Raw genomic sequence first — 16159 nt, 5'->3', positions numbered from 1 at the left:
GGAGCTGTCTTTTATATACTCTTGTGAATTTGTGCAGCAAAAATTATAACTCTTACCTCCAATGTTTGTAATGGTGTATAAATACTAGAGTATAGCCGACAGACGTGTCAGCCCGCATTAATGTTTGTGTGGCGCGTCTCATTCTTTGCTCACTGACTACGTTTACATGGTCAATAGTTTTTCAACACAATCGGAATAGTTCTTTAGAGATTCAAACTTGAATGTTTCCATGGACGCTAAATCCCATAAGAACCTGTATATGCGTTTACATGCCCCAGACATTTGTTTGAACAAGCGGCTGTTTTGCTGGCGTCATGTTCAAAGGTGGGGCAGTCATGTGCAGAAAGCTTTATTCATTGCCACCAGAGAGAAAAATCCAATCAATGCTTAAGTGGTTATTAGGTGCTGATATTTTCTTATAAAACAGATTATTAACAGGCTACACCGCCCCTCTCATTTAGACTGGACTAGTCTATTTTGATTGTGCAGCATTTTTATTCTGATTATTAGTGTAATACTAGTGTAAGCCAATATTTTACTGCTGTTATCACATTTCACAAATGTCCTTTATAATCCCATTACCTCCCAGATGACCCACCAACTCACATAATCGCAGGAGCTAAAACTGCAGAAAAATACACAGATCTGACCAGATTGCAGCTTTACCACAAGGCAATGAGAGTATTCATCTGTGGACTGTGGTTTCATGGCAGTTGTCAGTGAATATGTTTTGAAATTTCTTATTTCCAAATGTAGAGTGCAGGTAATGTAATCAGGAGAAGTGTGTATTCACCCAGATCTCAGATACAGTGTGTAAGTGCCAAGTGAAACTCTACCCTAAGCATGTCCTCACTCAACGCAACACCAAAACTTGTCTGTTACCTTGCATTCCTGCCTGAAGTAAGTCTCACTATACTTCTGTTCGGGTGTTTCTATATTCCTAAGAACTTGTCTGCAGTGTCGTGCCGCCTTAACTTAAATCTTGTCTACCAACCGTGATAGCGAAAGGCTGAAATTACCTCATAGAGGAAGAATAGTTTACAATAAGAAGCTTCATAAGTGGCATAAATTCAGAGTTTAGTATCTTGAAGAAGACCCAAGGAGCCAATACACAGAACAAATGGTTTATTTCTCATCCAAAATGTGGCTCCTCATAAAGAAATGCTACTTATATCTGACTAATCATAATAATTTCAGTAGTTGTCCTTCTTCAAAAACCATGATACAGAGCAATAAGTTTTATGAGCCATTAGGCCAGCCAAGTTTGGATTCACTTTTAAACGTGATTGCTGCATTTATTTGCTTCAACGCCCGAATGGGTGAAACATTTATTAGACAGTCTATTGTGAGGCGGTATTATTTTATTTGCCTCACATGAAAGTATTTCCAGTTCCATTTCCAGTTTTACAAATCACACACTCTCCTGCCTCAGTCCACCCTACTGCAGCTTCTAATCATATTAGAATTATAGGTTCCACCTCTGAATGGATGCATGAAAAATGTACAAAATAAACAAGAGATGATTATTGGATTTATGAAGCAGAGCTCGGAGCATTTGTCCTTGTGGAGAATCCTTTGCCCGCCTTGGCTGACAGAGAATGAACTGATTCAGAATGTGGGAGCCTTGTTGTACATCTACTCTCTGGGAGAGTTGCACAATAAAATCGAAACAGATGTTTATTTGTCCAGGTGTTGCAACCATTAATTTCATCATCATTTCACATTTCTGTCTCCACACCTCAGCATGTTTATTTATTTCTTTGGCTGTAGTGCGTAATTCTCGCAGTCCATCTGATGATTTCCATTCTCACACCTGCTCCTCAGATGATCCTATTTTCTGGTTGGCAAATAAACTTACAGGATTGTTATTCATCCTTCATCCTCGACAATCTTTTGTTCTGGGAATTTACTTTGCCTACATGTAAATGTAAGTCACATTCATCATATAAACTTGGAACCGTCAGAAGCAACATAGTGATAAAAAACAAACAGTTTTTCTTTTCGGGGTTACTGACTAGGGAAATAATGTTTTGAGGCTCCTCTACAAAACCTACGTGCAGTTTTACCAGCAATGAATGCAATACTAACTTAGCCAGAATCTAAAAAGGCAACAGAGATGAATAAAAAAAGCAACAGATATGAATAAAAAAAAACAGTAACACTTGCCAAAGTGACTTTCGGTTGTAAAATCTGAAATATTTGACATCATCGTGCATGCAGGTGCATACTTTAGCTATGCTACAAGCTTAACACACATGTTAAAATATTTTTCCTAGAATCTGCAACCAGATTGGACAACACATTAAATGATAGTAATGCCGAAGAGATTGTACCAACTAATCGATATAGTAACAAGGAGCAAATCAGTAGTTACATGGAGGAAACACTGATAACGCACAGATATTGGATCAGCAGGTGAGGCTATTTTCTTCTTCTACTGTCTAGAGTTGAGAGAATCACACCTTATTTCTTGGTGACTCCATCCTGTCTCATAGCAAACTTCTACTCATGTGTCATTAAGACTTAGGTGTTTTTTTATTTGCTTTGGTTCTGTGTTTACGTGTTCATTTAAAGGTTTAATTAAAATGTAAAAGAATAGGAACTGTTTTTTTTTTTTTTTGGAATGAAAAGATGCATGTAGTGTCACTCTGAGCCTCTATTGTAGCCCTATTTAGCCATTATGAGTGCTTTGTGTGCTGATAAGTCATTTTTCATTTACTGTTTTCATAAAACCTAATAAAAAATACAGTATAAAATACAGAAAAAACATTCATAATAGCTATACTGAGCTAAGTTAAGAGCCATTTGGGAGCTGTAGGAGCTGGCTCTTCTAAGGGAGCCGAGCCAACAGAGCCAAATCTGAAAAGTGGCAGTCCTCCCATCACTACTGACTTCTAGTGGTGAGTTAAAGTCTGAAGGTATTGAGCATTATATATTTTGTGTAGTTTTTCATCCCTATGTATAAGGAGCCTCTATATCAGCTCCATGTTGCCTAACAAGGAACAAGGATGCACACAGAAACAGCTTGTACTAATTATTATCTAGAAAGGTGTTTCAGAGTTCATGGAGGTCTTCCACATTCTACTAATTAAACCTGGTGGGTGTGTTTGTGTGTGTCTGTGTGTGCGTCTCATTTCCTTGCAGAAGCTGATAATCCCCACATTTGGTGGAACACACTTGAGATCATTCGCACATTGAAAGCTTTGTAGTGTGACTGTGTGCTAACTGTCGACAGGTCAGTCTAGTAGTTAGCCTCACTATATTTTTTTCTTCTTTAAAAAAAGGTCAGCCATTAGTCTGTGAAGTGCAAACTTCAATTTTCCTGACCTGAAAGACGTTATCTTTGATACTGAGCCTGAATGATCTGCTTTATTATATTGGCACTTGTTCCATAACAAACCGTGTTGGGAGAACATAAAATTACCTCACTTTACCAATGTAATTTTTCACTTGTTTTAAGGGAAATAAGATTTGCAAGGATCATTACAGAAAGAAATGACTTGATAAGATGGATATTGTTTGCAATGAAATGCCTCCAGGGCCATCACCTGTAATGTAATAGGGAACAGTGTTGTTATGGTCTGCGACAAGGGCAGCTACTGATGTTCACCTTGAGATAAGGGTCACAGTCCTGCCTCATAATCCATAAAGGAGCCTTAATAGCCTCTCCTTCTGCCAGACACGACCCCTTTTTACACCAAAGTAGAACTACACTACCTGTCAGTGCAGTCAGGTACTTTTAAAGTCTCACAACATAACTAAAGACGTAGTGGCATAGATGTGTGTTTGATATGCTCTAAAGACCTGAATGCATGCAAACACATGCACACATTTCAAATGTAAATATTTTTCATGACCTATGCAAGCTAACATAACAGCTTCAACTTCGTATAGTGACGTGGAATTCTATTATAGCAACACGAGGAGGTCACCTTATTACAAAAGGTTGAGGAGACAAAGTGGTTTTGATTTGACAAGGAAACAAGTTCAGTTCAGTGTGTGTGTCTGCTGCTTTTAGAGCAACGATCCTGGCAGCCCCTCAGGAATACAATTGTACAGATTAAATACATCCTCAAGGTCTGGTCAGTGATACCAAAGAATGAGACACACACACATTATCACACTCTCATATTCATTCATTCTTGTGTTTAGATAGAAACAAGTCTTTAGGTTTTTTGAAAGCAAAGCCAAATCTAAATGAACTTTGCTAGTTTCCTTGAAAATGTTTTGCTACTCATCATTCTTCAGTTCAACATCGCTGGGGAACATGAGTGGGCGGTCCATACCTGAATCTGATCCACAACTAGAAACTCTTGCTTGGGGAAACAAAAGACACTTTTGTGAGTGACTGACAATTGGTTTAGAGAAGGGTTTTCACATTTTACATTTTACGCTGATGGATTATTTTGTCTGCCCTCTCCGGTGAACATATGTAAATTGCTGTCTTTGAAAGTGAGTCCCTTGGCTTTCAGGTGTAGGTGGATTGCTGAGTCCTGGCTGGAAGAGCTGGCTCTCTGTTGAACCATGTAGAAGTTTGGACATGCATTACTGCATTGCTCTACTTTTGCCTGGTTGTTTAGTCCTTGGAGAGAACACAGTTGCCTTGGTGTGTAAAATGTTCTCCTTGTTTCTGACTCAATAGCGGCTGGTGGTGAAATTTGGTGGGTGGGCTATTACAGGTATACTATACTTTTTAGTGCTCTACATCAGTGGTTCTCAACTGGTCTGGCTTCAGGGCCCTTTAATCACCCCTTATTGACAAGATGTGACTAAAAGACAACCTTCAACTTCTTATGTTTATTGAATGAAAAGATTGTGCAGTTTGAACCTGAGACAGTACAATATAGAATCACAGCAAACACTAAAAAAGCAAACGTAATGATAAACCAGAATGACCAGCAAGTGACCACTAAGAGCAATTTTTAATAGACTCAGTTGGTGTTTTCATGCAAAATATGTGTAATAAAGAAGTACAACTTCTGGGAAGAAAAGGAAAAAAAAAAAATTTTTTTACTGAGTTTGAGCAGGATTTGAACCCCGATGTCCCGTATGTGGTGTCTATTCTGTTGCTGACCACGAGCAGCGGGTGGCACTGTACTTAAATCACTACATTTTTAGCGTTACGTTGACTGTGTAAATCCTTCTTCACTGCTGTGACTGCTAGGTTATATTTAATGGCTAATTGTTAGACGATAAAAAGTGTGTGTTTTATCTGTATTTTTAATTGGCATGAGTATAAGGAGTCAGAATGTCCAAACGGAAACAACCGAGCCTCAGACTTTTTGGATTGACCAAACAAACAAAGACAACTTTGAGTAAAGACGACGAAGCACCAGTTTCAGCTAGCTTGCCAGAGCCACTAGTGGTTGCTGTTGCTGCTGCTGACAGAGATGGCTCAAAAGCGGCTCCAGACACCACCAGCACAGACACCGCAGCTAGCTGTGGCAGTGAATCTGGTGACACAACATTACCTTTCAGCTTGTGTGACTTACGAGACGTTATGTTGTTTCAGTACCATGGACAGTGTTTGTTTGTTGTATGTAGGTTGCGCTGACAGACCGGTGCCTGTGCCTGGTGGTTATATGCAAGGACAGTAAACACATGAATACATGTCTTTTGGTTGTAAGGCAAAAGGAAATTTACGCGAAAGTGAGGTGAGACGGACAAGTAGCTTTATATGCTGCAGTTGTTAGCTGCAATTGGCCACACTGCCGCACTCTTCCCTGTGTGCATGGATGTGACATGTTTAGTAGAGGTGCCACCGGAAAATAGAGCTCCCCGAAAGTCACAGTGTAATTCGAACACAACCCCCGTGTCCCTTTCAAAATTTCCCAGAGGGAATTTTCTAGCTGTTATTGCAACTGTGATACCATTGCTTGACTATATGGGTAAAAAAAAAAAAAAAAACTTTGTTTAACAAACAAAGTTGCAAAGAAAGAAGGGAACCACTACCTTTGCATTAATATTTATATAATATTGCAAAAACACACAGCTGGCCTCTTTGCACATTTGACATTAATGTGGATCACTTCACACCACAGGCCAGCACCAACATGGTCATGTATTTTTGCTTACATATAATTTTGGAAAACATGTTAAAAACTAGAGCAGAGGGGAGGTCAAATGATGGACCTGAAGAAGTGGGTGCACTCACTGTCTGTCCTCCTTAATGAATATGATTTTAACCACTTGAACTGTTGATATCTATTGCATCAACTGTTGTACAATAGCCCCTCAGTATCTGGCTTCATTTGCACGTCTTACATCCTTTGCCTTGGCCGTGAGAGGTCTACGTGATAATGACACATACGGCATGCTCATAGTCCTGTAAAAAATCTGTAGACAAATATGACCTATGATGCATGCTGTAGATAACAACAGTGGTAAACAAACCTGAAGAAGAACACATTCATTATAGCGATCGAACGGCAAACCTTCTTCGGGTCAGGGTAACTTTCAGGATTGATCTGAATCCAATAAGAGGCTCCACCTACTGGCCAATCAGCTCGGGAGAGAATCACGTGCCTTTCATTGAAGACCCGATTGAAATTGGAGCCCAAATCGCGAGAAGAGCACATGTGAACACATCTTCCACTGAGCCATTGATGTGCCATTTTCATGCATTCATGCAATCTGTAATCCTTTGCCATACCATTTGGCGTCTCTTCAATGCAGCCTAGGTGTTTGACTTTTCGGTGAGATTTACTTTTTCTTCTTCATATTTGAGGAGAATCAGTCTTTGCTCCTTTTTGCTGGCGGATTAGCGCTCATGATTGTGATTGGTCTGCTGCCTTGGAACCCATCCTTATACGTGCGGGTTCAACGATACACAACAACACAAATCTGGGTTAGGTTACCAAGTTGAAAACCAACGTCATGATACCACTTATGCAGATTGTCATTGTTGTGGATAGGTTCAGCTGGATAGGTTGGAGTAACCCCGGGTAAGCTGAGCTCGCTTCATGATACAGGCCTCAGCTATTCTGGTCCCTGAAAGAAAGAAGGAAAATATGTGACCACAGCTGTGAACAGCTGCCACATTGTAATGTTTGAAATAAAATAAAAGTGCAACTTGGTTCAAATATTTAAATTAAATTAAATTATATTAATTAACGACATGGCAGAGAGCCAGCCTATTGAAGGAGCAAAAGACTCAAAAAAGCGCATCAACTTCAGCCACTGCCACCGCAACACAGTCCTCCATTGAGGACACTCTTTGCGATGACACATATCCTACGGGCTCCCGGAGAAAGTGAGAGATAACAGAGGCTGTGACATTTATGCTATAAAAGGTTATATTTAAAGTTGAGTTTTGGTGGTTCAATAAATACTTTTTTTTAAATCAATGAATAATCGTGTTTATTAATCGTGATTTCAATATCAATCAAAATAATCGTGATTATTATTTTTTCCATAATCATCCAGCCCTCTGTAAAGTAATTCCACACGACAGACATGACTACAGCTCTGCAGGCTTCTGTTCACGTGACACACATAGGCACAGGAAACCATGGGACAGCTTGACATTAGTGTTACGGCATGTGGCACAAAGTGAAGTTGAGGATATATGAGATAGTTTGGGTTTATGGATCGAATTGGATGGGTTCTAATAATAAGATCCGATACCCGATCCAGTCATTTTGGCCTGGATCGTACTCGATACCGATCCAGTGGATCAGACCATCCCTAATAATTACCTCTTTCTTTATCATAGTCATATAGTCTTTTATGTGGTGATGTGAAATCATACCATGAACTGACTCCTCCTGATGAAACTGTTCCTTGATGACATGGACAAATAGGGCAGTGGTTCAATGGCACAGGTTAAAGCGGTGGATTTGCATTTTAAACAGCATCTCTGACAAGGTAAGCCCTGTATTACACTTAAATAGCTGAGTAATCAAACATGCAGTTCACAGAGACTTCTCAGAGGTCAAAGGCAGAAAGCATGAGTCGTAGCTCTGTTAATGAGGCTAAAAATTACAGAATTTATAAAAACAGTTCTCTTCAGCAGGAGCTATTTTCATCCAGAACCTCTCTTAATGAATTATAGCAGTTGGCGTCTCTCCTGTCTGTAGCACCACCTCGTCGATGTTGTAGGTAATGATTATGATAGAGATAAGAGCTCAACCTCTGAATCTGAGCACACAGTGAACTCATTTTTGATTTACATCACTCTGATCAGAGACATGAATCAAATTAATTTTGAAGGCCAAAAATATTCTCTGGCTCTTCATAAAATCTTAAATTTTTCTTAACAGAAACATGTTTTCACTGTAGCATAGAAACCATTTATGCTTGTTCAATATTTTATTGAAAGCCTCTAACATAGTGTCCATGACGTGTATATCCAGATTAAAACTGTTGAATCTTTCATGTCACACGTTGCTGCTATATTGTCAAAAGGTTCAGTCTCATGTCCTATTTTTACATATATTTTTTTTTACATATATACACATACCGTGTGACATGGTGACATCTGATGACATGATGATGTCGTGCTACTTTTCATGGAGCAAAGGGATTTGGCACAAGTTGCTCTGCAAACACTGTTCCAAACTTACTTATTCCAGCCTCCAAGCTTCTGTTCAAAAACATTTCACAATAGAGAAATATGATTTGCACTTATATTGGCCCAACTGCTTCTGTGGTTTGGGAAATTCCCTAACTGAAAAAAAAAAAAAAAAAAAACATGAATTCCCCATGTGTAAAGTACACTTGCCATCAGATGTTTGACAAAAATGGAACTACTGAAAAATGTTAACTTTTTCCATTACCTTGCTCCTCATCACTTCCTCTGCAAATCATGGGCACAACCTCCATACTCAGATCTGCTGGCTCTTTTCGTCAGGTAAATGCTTTCTTCTCTGAACATAAATATGGCTATCTCTAATTTAGTTTCATTTGCCCAAGAGGTTTTTCTCCCACACATATCCACTTGACAACATGCATTTTATGTTTTTATGTTCTTATTTCAACGTATGGTCTCCTTATTTCCACCATTCAAACTATCTGTTAGATCTTTTTGGGCTCAAATTTCCTCCTGTGCCCAATTCCCTGAGATGTTGGCTATGGTACTTTGCACCTAAAACTTTTTTAATAGTACTAGCAGCTGTGGTCATGTTTGATGTGTTTCATCTAGTGTGGCGCACACAGTATTACCAAACTGCTTCTTTGTTTTATTCATTGGAAAACCAAAGAAATACAAGTGTGCATGCTTAAAGCACTTTTAAAGGACCAGTGTGTAGGAAGCTCTTTTGACAACAAGTGGTGAGGTTGTAGAGTGATTATGCCTTCTTCAACCTCCCCTTTCCAAGCATGCAGGATAAACTACAGTATGGTGGCAGTCCCTCAAAAAACATTGCCAAATAATGAGTGTTTAGTTTGTCTGTCCTGGGCTACTGTAGAAACATGATGGAGCAACATGGTGGAAGACAACCCACTCCCTACTAGGGATGGGCATCGATAAGATTTTATTGATACCGATGCCATTATTGATTCTTCTTATCCATCCGATTCTTTATTAATTCCCTTATCAATTCCTATCAATTTGTGGTTGCATGTAAACAACAGCAATTTTATTGAGTTTCCAAACAAAAGATAAGTGTAAGTAAACAAATAGAAAGTTAGTCACTGGATCCTCAATAGCACTGCTAAGACTTTGTCCAACACATGGCACTTTCGGTATTTAATGCCATGCGTTGTGGACAAATGCTTCAGCGTGTTAAAATTACAGTGCTGCATAAATTACATGCTGCGTTGTTGCAGTCCCTTCTGGTGAAGTGATGCCACACTTTAGACCATTTCAGCCTCTCAGCCATTGCATCCTCCTTATCGTCATGTGATGTGAATGAAGTGCTTTAACTTAAAGATTCTTCTTCTTCTTTCATTGGCAGTTGGCAAACAACTTTTAGGTGCATTTCCACCAGCTGGACTGGGATGTAAAGATTCGGCACGAAAAGAATCGCTAAGGGGAATTAAAGATTAATGAAATCGATGAGTTGAACCTGTTATCGATGTCCAGCCCTACTCCCTATGTAGATATGAAAGGCTCATTCTAAGGTAACAAAATACAATGGTTCATTGTAACTGGTGACTCTAATCCACTGAAATCATGTAATCGTAAAAATAACACTGTGTGTGAGTGAATGGGTGGATGTGTCTGCGACTGTAAAAGCAGTTTGAGGACCAATAGGTCCTAGAAAAGCGCTATATAAAAGCAAGACCATTTACCAGATCTCCATAGAATACAAACAATGTCATTACATTTGACTATTTTTATGTCAGTCCTGTCTTGAGTATATTCTTGGAAAAATTGTGTCAGTAATCAGTAATGTCGTGTGTCCCACAAATTAGAGAGGAAAAAATGAGAGACAAAGGGGAGAAAGAAAGGGACAGATGGAAACTGAATGAGAGAGCCGGATTTGTTGAAAGGTAATGTTTTGCTCTTCCCTGTGAGAGGGTTCGGGTCCTTGAAAGAAGTAATTATGGCTGCTTCTTGGCTGCTTGTAAAACGTACTGTCGTTCTGTTGAAGTGGCGACTCAGAATGGATTCACTTCGATTCAGAGCACATGCTACTATATGAGGCTTATTATTCCATACATATACAGTACTGTGTAAAGGTTTTAGGCCGGTGTGAAAAACTAAAAACTAAGAATGCCTTCAAAAATGGAAGTGTTAATAGTTTATTTTCATCAACAAAATGCAGTGAATGAACATTAGAGAAATCCAAATCAAGTTAGTATTTGGTGTGAGCCTTTGCCTTCAAAACAGCATCAAACATTCCAAACATCTTGGAAAACTAATCACACAGTGCGTTTACATGCAGAGCTTAATGGAGCTATGCTCAAAATTCGACTTTCTCACTACAGTCCTTGTCCCGGTTTACATGCTGCGCAAGAAAATCGAATAACTGTTCTCCTCTCTCACACTAGGTGGCGATACGTGTCTTTTCAGAGGGATAATACCACGTTAATACGGCCCGATTTCCGGTTGACCTTTTACGCGATATAATAAACAAGAGTCGTTCATGCAGCAGACCGGCATTTCAAACAACAACCAGACCGATAATAGTACATTTTTTAATCTCGTACGTAATGTTCTGGTTTGTGTCTGGTGCAGGTAAGATATGTGCTATCCCTCAGACAGTTCTTCTAGCGACTCCGTTTCTCTTCTTCTTCTTCTCCTGCGATCGGCTTTCTTGGATGTTTTTGTTCCGGGGTCACACGACAGTGCCGTAGTTGTGGAGCACGCACACACGCATTATCCGATAAAAACTCAGATTCCAATCGCATTATCTGGGTGTCTCAAACAGATAATGAGAACTTTAATTGGAGTAACGTGTTTACATGCACTTAAATTCTCCTGTTATAGTCCGATTAAAGCAATAATTAGTTTTTTTCACGTGCATGTAAACGCGCTGACAGTCTCCTCATATGATCCCAGACACACTCCATGATGTTGAGACCAGTGCTCTGTGGGGGCCATGCCATCACTTCCAGGACTTCTTGTTCTTCTTTATACTGAAGATAGTTCTGAACGACCTTGGCTGTATGTTCGTTTGAGGAACCAGGACCATTAATCCCGACCACTCCATTTGGAGAAATGCAGCCCCAAACTTTCAAGCCCCAAATTCAAATGCAACATATTAACTATTACATGATGCTACTTAATTTAACACTATACTGCAAACGATCCATTGTATAACAGTTTATCAGCTGAGTGGTCCAGTCACCTTGATTTTTTTTTTTATGTCAGTCATTGGTAAAAGCAGGTGTCTTGATTTCAGAATTGTGCGTGTTTGTATTGAAATTCACCTCAGTTTCCTTGTAATTTTTCTGTCAGTCACTGAGAGCAGGTGTCATGTTTCTTAAATGACAGACACGGTGTCTCACTTCAGCACAAAACTTTTTGAGCTACAGGCTTCAAACTGACTTTCCTAATTTACGACCTCTAAAAGGCCCCATTACCTGCAGCTATTCTGCTTGACAATTAATGAATTCTTCTATTGTTTTCACTGTGATTCTGCTCAGCCTCTTAAATCTGTAGCCAACACATATACTACATTGGAGTGATGGACTCTACACATCTGACAAAGACAGCTATTAGAGACTAAGAGGGATACGGGGGAGAAAAAGAGCAAAATTGGACTAAAGTGAGCAGCCTAATGCCTCCACCAGCAGCTGTCAAGCCATCTCAGGGTCCCGGTGCTAAATGAACTCTATGGCCCGTTCTGTTCACACTCCTCCTACCTCCTCCACCCATCTCTGTCTTCCTTGCCCTCCCTCTGCCTATTCCTCCTCTCTCTTCTCTCAGAATATGGGCACTGAGAATCCATTCTGGCCCACAAATCAAATCACATTATACTGTCATTTTCCATCTTCACGCTGCCTCTTCCTCCCTACACACATCCTTCTCACTCTATCATCCTCCCATCGCTCCTTTTTTCTTTCCTCTCTCCGGCTCTTCCTCACTCAGCTCCCTGCCCTGGAAAGAAGGTTTCGCGTGTGATGAAACATGTATTTCAAGAGAGGGGCAGGGGGTGGGGGTTTTGGGGCTTTCTACTGTAATCCCATCTGATCAGCCAGAGACATTAGGCTCTAAAGTCACGGCCGGCATGAACTGAACATTCTGCTTCTCTATGGGGCCTTTTGCAGCTGGAGGAGGGCCCATTCAATTATGGGATGATATTTTTAAGGACAGTTCTTACACCCACGTGGAAGGCAAAGTGGAGAAGTTCCAGCAGTCTGTGTTGCTCACAGTGCGCTCTTTTTATCATATACTGTATGTCATGTTTTTCCCACTGTGCAACATTGAATCTAACAGAAATATGACAACCCCCACTACTTTACATTCAACACTGAATTCATTCATTAGAACAGTGTTATCGCTATATAAATGAAACTGAATTGAATTGAATTGAAATCTTCTCCTAATCCAGTGTTTCTCAATTCCGTTCCTTGGGAATTCAATAACAATACAAATTGTCTCAAGACACTTCACAAAAACCAGGCTGCAACCTCCAGAGCAAACCTGAGGGCGACGGTGGCAAGGAAAACTCCCTTTAACAGGAAGAAACCTTGAGCAGAACCCAGCTCATATGGAGGGACCCATCTGCCGAAGGCCAGCCGGATAGAAACAGAGAAGATAGAGAGAAAAGAGGAGCAGGAGAAACAAGATAAACAAACTTCTGTCATAGATACATACATCAAGCTGAAGGAAACAGTGAGGAATGAGACACAGTGGTTAGTAATAGAAAATATCATAAGATATTAGAGGACAGGAGCCAGAGAAAAAAGAGGAGAGGACAGGTCCTCAGTGCATCGTCCCCCCGCAGTCTAGGCCTATAGCAGCATAGCTAAGGGATGGTCAAGTCCAGCTCTAACTATAAGCTATATCAAAAAGGAAAGTCTTAAGTCTGACCTTAAAAGAAAGTAGAAAGTAGAAAGTAGTAGTGCTTCCCGAACCCAGGCTGGTTCCATAGGAGAGGAGCCTGATAGCTGAAGGCTCTACCTCCCATACTACTTTTAGAAACTCCTGCATTTTGAGATCGTAGTTGGGACAAAAAGATGATGAACATGGGTTTTCTTTTTTTTTTCTTTTTTTAATTCAAGTATGGCCAAGTTTATTGCCTCCATGGGCTACCTCTCGTCTGCATGACTGCTGCTGCTGCTTCGTCCTGTGCTTTGTTGTGTGTTCGTCCGTGCTGAGCCCAGCTCGCTGCTTCCCTGCTCGGGTCTGCTGGCTCTGCTATCGGGGTGAACTGCAGTGTTGTTTTTGCTGGGATTGGTCACACTGTCTGTTTCTGTGCTGACCACCCCTTTCTTTTATATGAAGTACAGTTTTAAATTTTCTTTTGTATAATTGAATGTATTTTTTTACACATTTATTTTCTTTTAGATTATGATTGTGTTAAACTAATTTAAATCAGATCGCTGACTGTGGTTTATGTTATACATTAGAGGCTAGTTATTTTGTTTCATCTTCTACCCTTGTGTTGTTGTTTGTATGTGTTATATTATATTATATTATAATTATTGTATTATAATTATATTTGGTGTCTTACTGATTTTCTTTTTTGTTTCAGTTGCTGAAGGCCGGTAGTGGTGCGGGTGGTCGGTGGTGTCCGTCCTCTGTGTACTGTGCTCTTCCCGGGGGCGTGGTTATTTCACGGGTGTCTGAGTGAATTTATTTTGGTTTGGGTTCCCCTCCTTTCACTCGTTCCAGCTGCCTGTAGGCCGAAGCTCCTGATTAGCTTTTGTTGGGCTTCTTTTCTTTGCTTACATCGTTTGTGTTAATACAGTGTTTTTTAAACACGTTATGGGCCACGTCTCCTACCTTTTGAGCAGCAGACCTGTTGTAGGTAATAGATTCAGTAATAGACATTTTCTTGAGTAATATACCACTCACAAATTATTAACCACTCCGCTCGCCACACTTGTAAACTTGTAAACACGCAGAAATATGGGACCACACCTCTCTTCCTCAGTGAGTGATCCTTTCAAGGAATTCATAGTGGTATCATCAGGGGTTCCACATATAGACCTGCCGTCAGCCTTGGGGACATTACAGTTTTGACATCTTTGACCAGTCTCATGAAATTACTATCCTGTGCCCCTCATCAGTCCACCTCTCCATGGTCCCTGGGCTCTTTATAAGCAGAATATCAAGAAAGCCCCTCTCAACAATTCCTCCTCACGGTAAAGTTATGCACATGTATCATGGAAACCAGACACAGAAAAACAACTGAATAAAGCAAAGTCCTGAGGGAATGACCACAACCACCTGATGTTTAAGCTGCACCATCCATCACCAGCTAGTGTATTCAAATACTGAGGAAGATCTGTAAACTGTCTTGATGTAAATATTGTCACACATTTATTACACCAGGGACAGATGATTCTGACAAGTCAAGAATGGATTTGTTTATTACCTCAAACCATAAATACAAGAATAAAGACGTGAAAACTAATTGGTAGTTTAGCTCTGAAATAAATAAATTAAAAAAACCTTTATTTGGAAAAGACAAAAAACTAAATGAACAGCTACTGTAATTAAAGCTAAGCTTAGTTCATTTGAGATGATGCAATCAATGTATAAGAGTTCTTTAAAGATCTGTTTGACTTTCCTCTTCATACCTAACTTAATTAATTCCATCAAGAGTTTTATGAGGATTAAAAAAGAATAAGGCAGACAAACATGATAAGAATAAAAACAAAAAACAATTGCATTAAAGCATATCTTCAATGAATTGCTTAAAGAAGCAGTTTAAGGATTATGCAAATCTTCTGAGCTGTTACTCAGATGGGATACGCCAGGTAGCTCCGGCCTTCTTGCCGCCAGTCTTCAGTCTAGACTCTGCAATTGGCAATTAGTCCTTGTTTTTTTAAATTCTCTCAACACCCAAAGGAGAAATTAGTCATCCACTTGCCCTTCCCATCACCAGGTCAAGGCACATGGTTGGCAGCAAAATGGCCCTTTCAGCACGGATGGGTCTTCAAGAGATCACGTCTGAAACCTTATATACTTCCAGGGATGGACTCTCCATTCACTCTAAAAATGTATAAATTAATTTAGCTTCCTTGGATATCATAGCTCCATTTGAGTCCATCTAGGGTACCATCAAGGAAGTATTGAATTGCGAATAAAAGGAGGCAGTGGATTAGAATACAATGGCTCTTTATTTCCAAGCCATCCAAGACACTCAGCCTCCCTGTATTGAAGGAACTTCTCTAGACCATCAGGGGATAAAGACAAAGGCTGAAATTGGAGATGAAGTTAGGAAGTGAGCACGGTCAGATCTGCAAAGCCACAACAAGCTCAGAGCACGTGCAGAATTAATATTAGGTTCTTTGATGTACTGAGGTTGAGGTTGGGTGAGTCGGTCAGGAGGTGGGATTTAAATATTCCTTTCAATGTACTTTAATTGATAGTGATAGTCAGTCATCTTGTAAATGAAGATGCGCGTAACTGTGAAAATGTGTGGTTTAATCATCGTAGACCCATACTAGACAAAGCAGAAGGTCAACCTATTCTATTTTCAACTATAGCATACTACCCTTGAATGACATATTCATACAGCCACTGAGGTAAACTGAAATGATTTCTGTATCTCATCATTGAAGATTTTTTTTTAATTTATTGTATTGATCACAGTAC

This window comes from Mugil cephalus, chromosome 5, assembly GCF_022458985.1.
Source record: "Mugil cephalus isolate CIBA_MC_2020 chromosome 5, CIBA_Mcephalus_1.1, whole genome shotgun sequence".
NCBI classification, from domain to species: domain Eukaryota; kingdom Metazoa; phylum Chordata; class Actinopteri; order Mugiliformes; family Mugilidae; genus Mugil; species Mugil cephalus.
The sequence above is the reverse complement of the archived record's forward strand: the minus strand, read 5'-3'. Positions refer to the sequence as shown.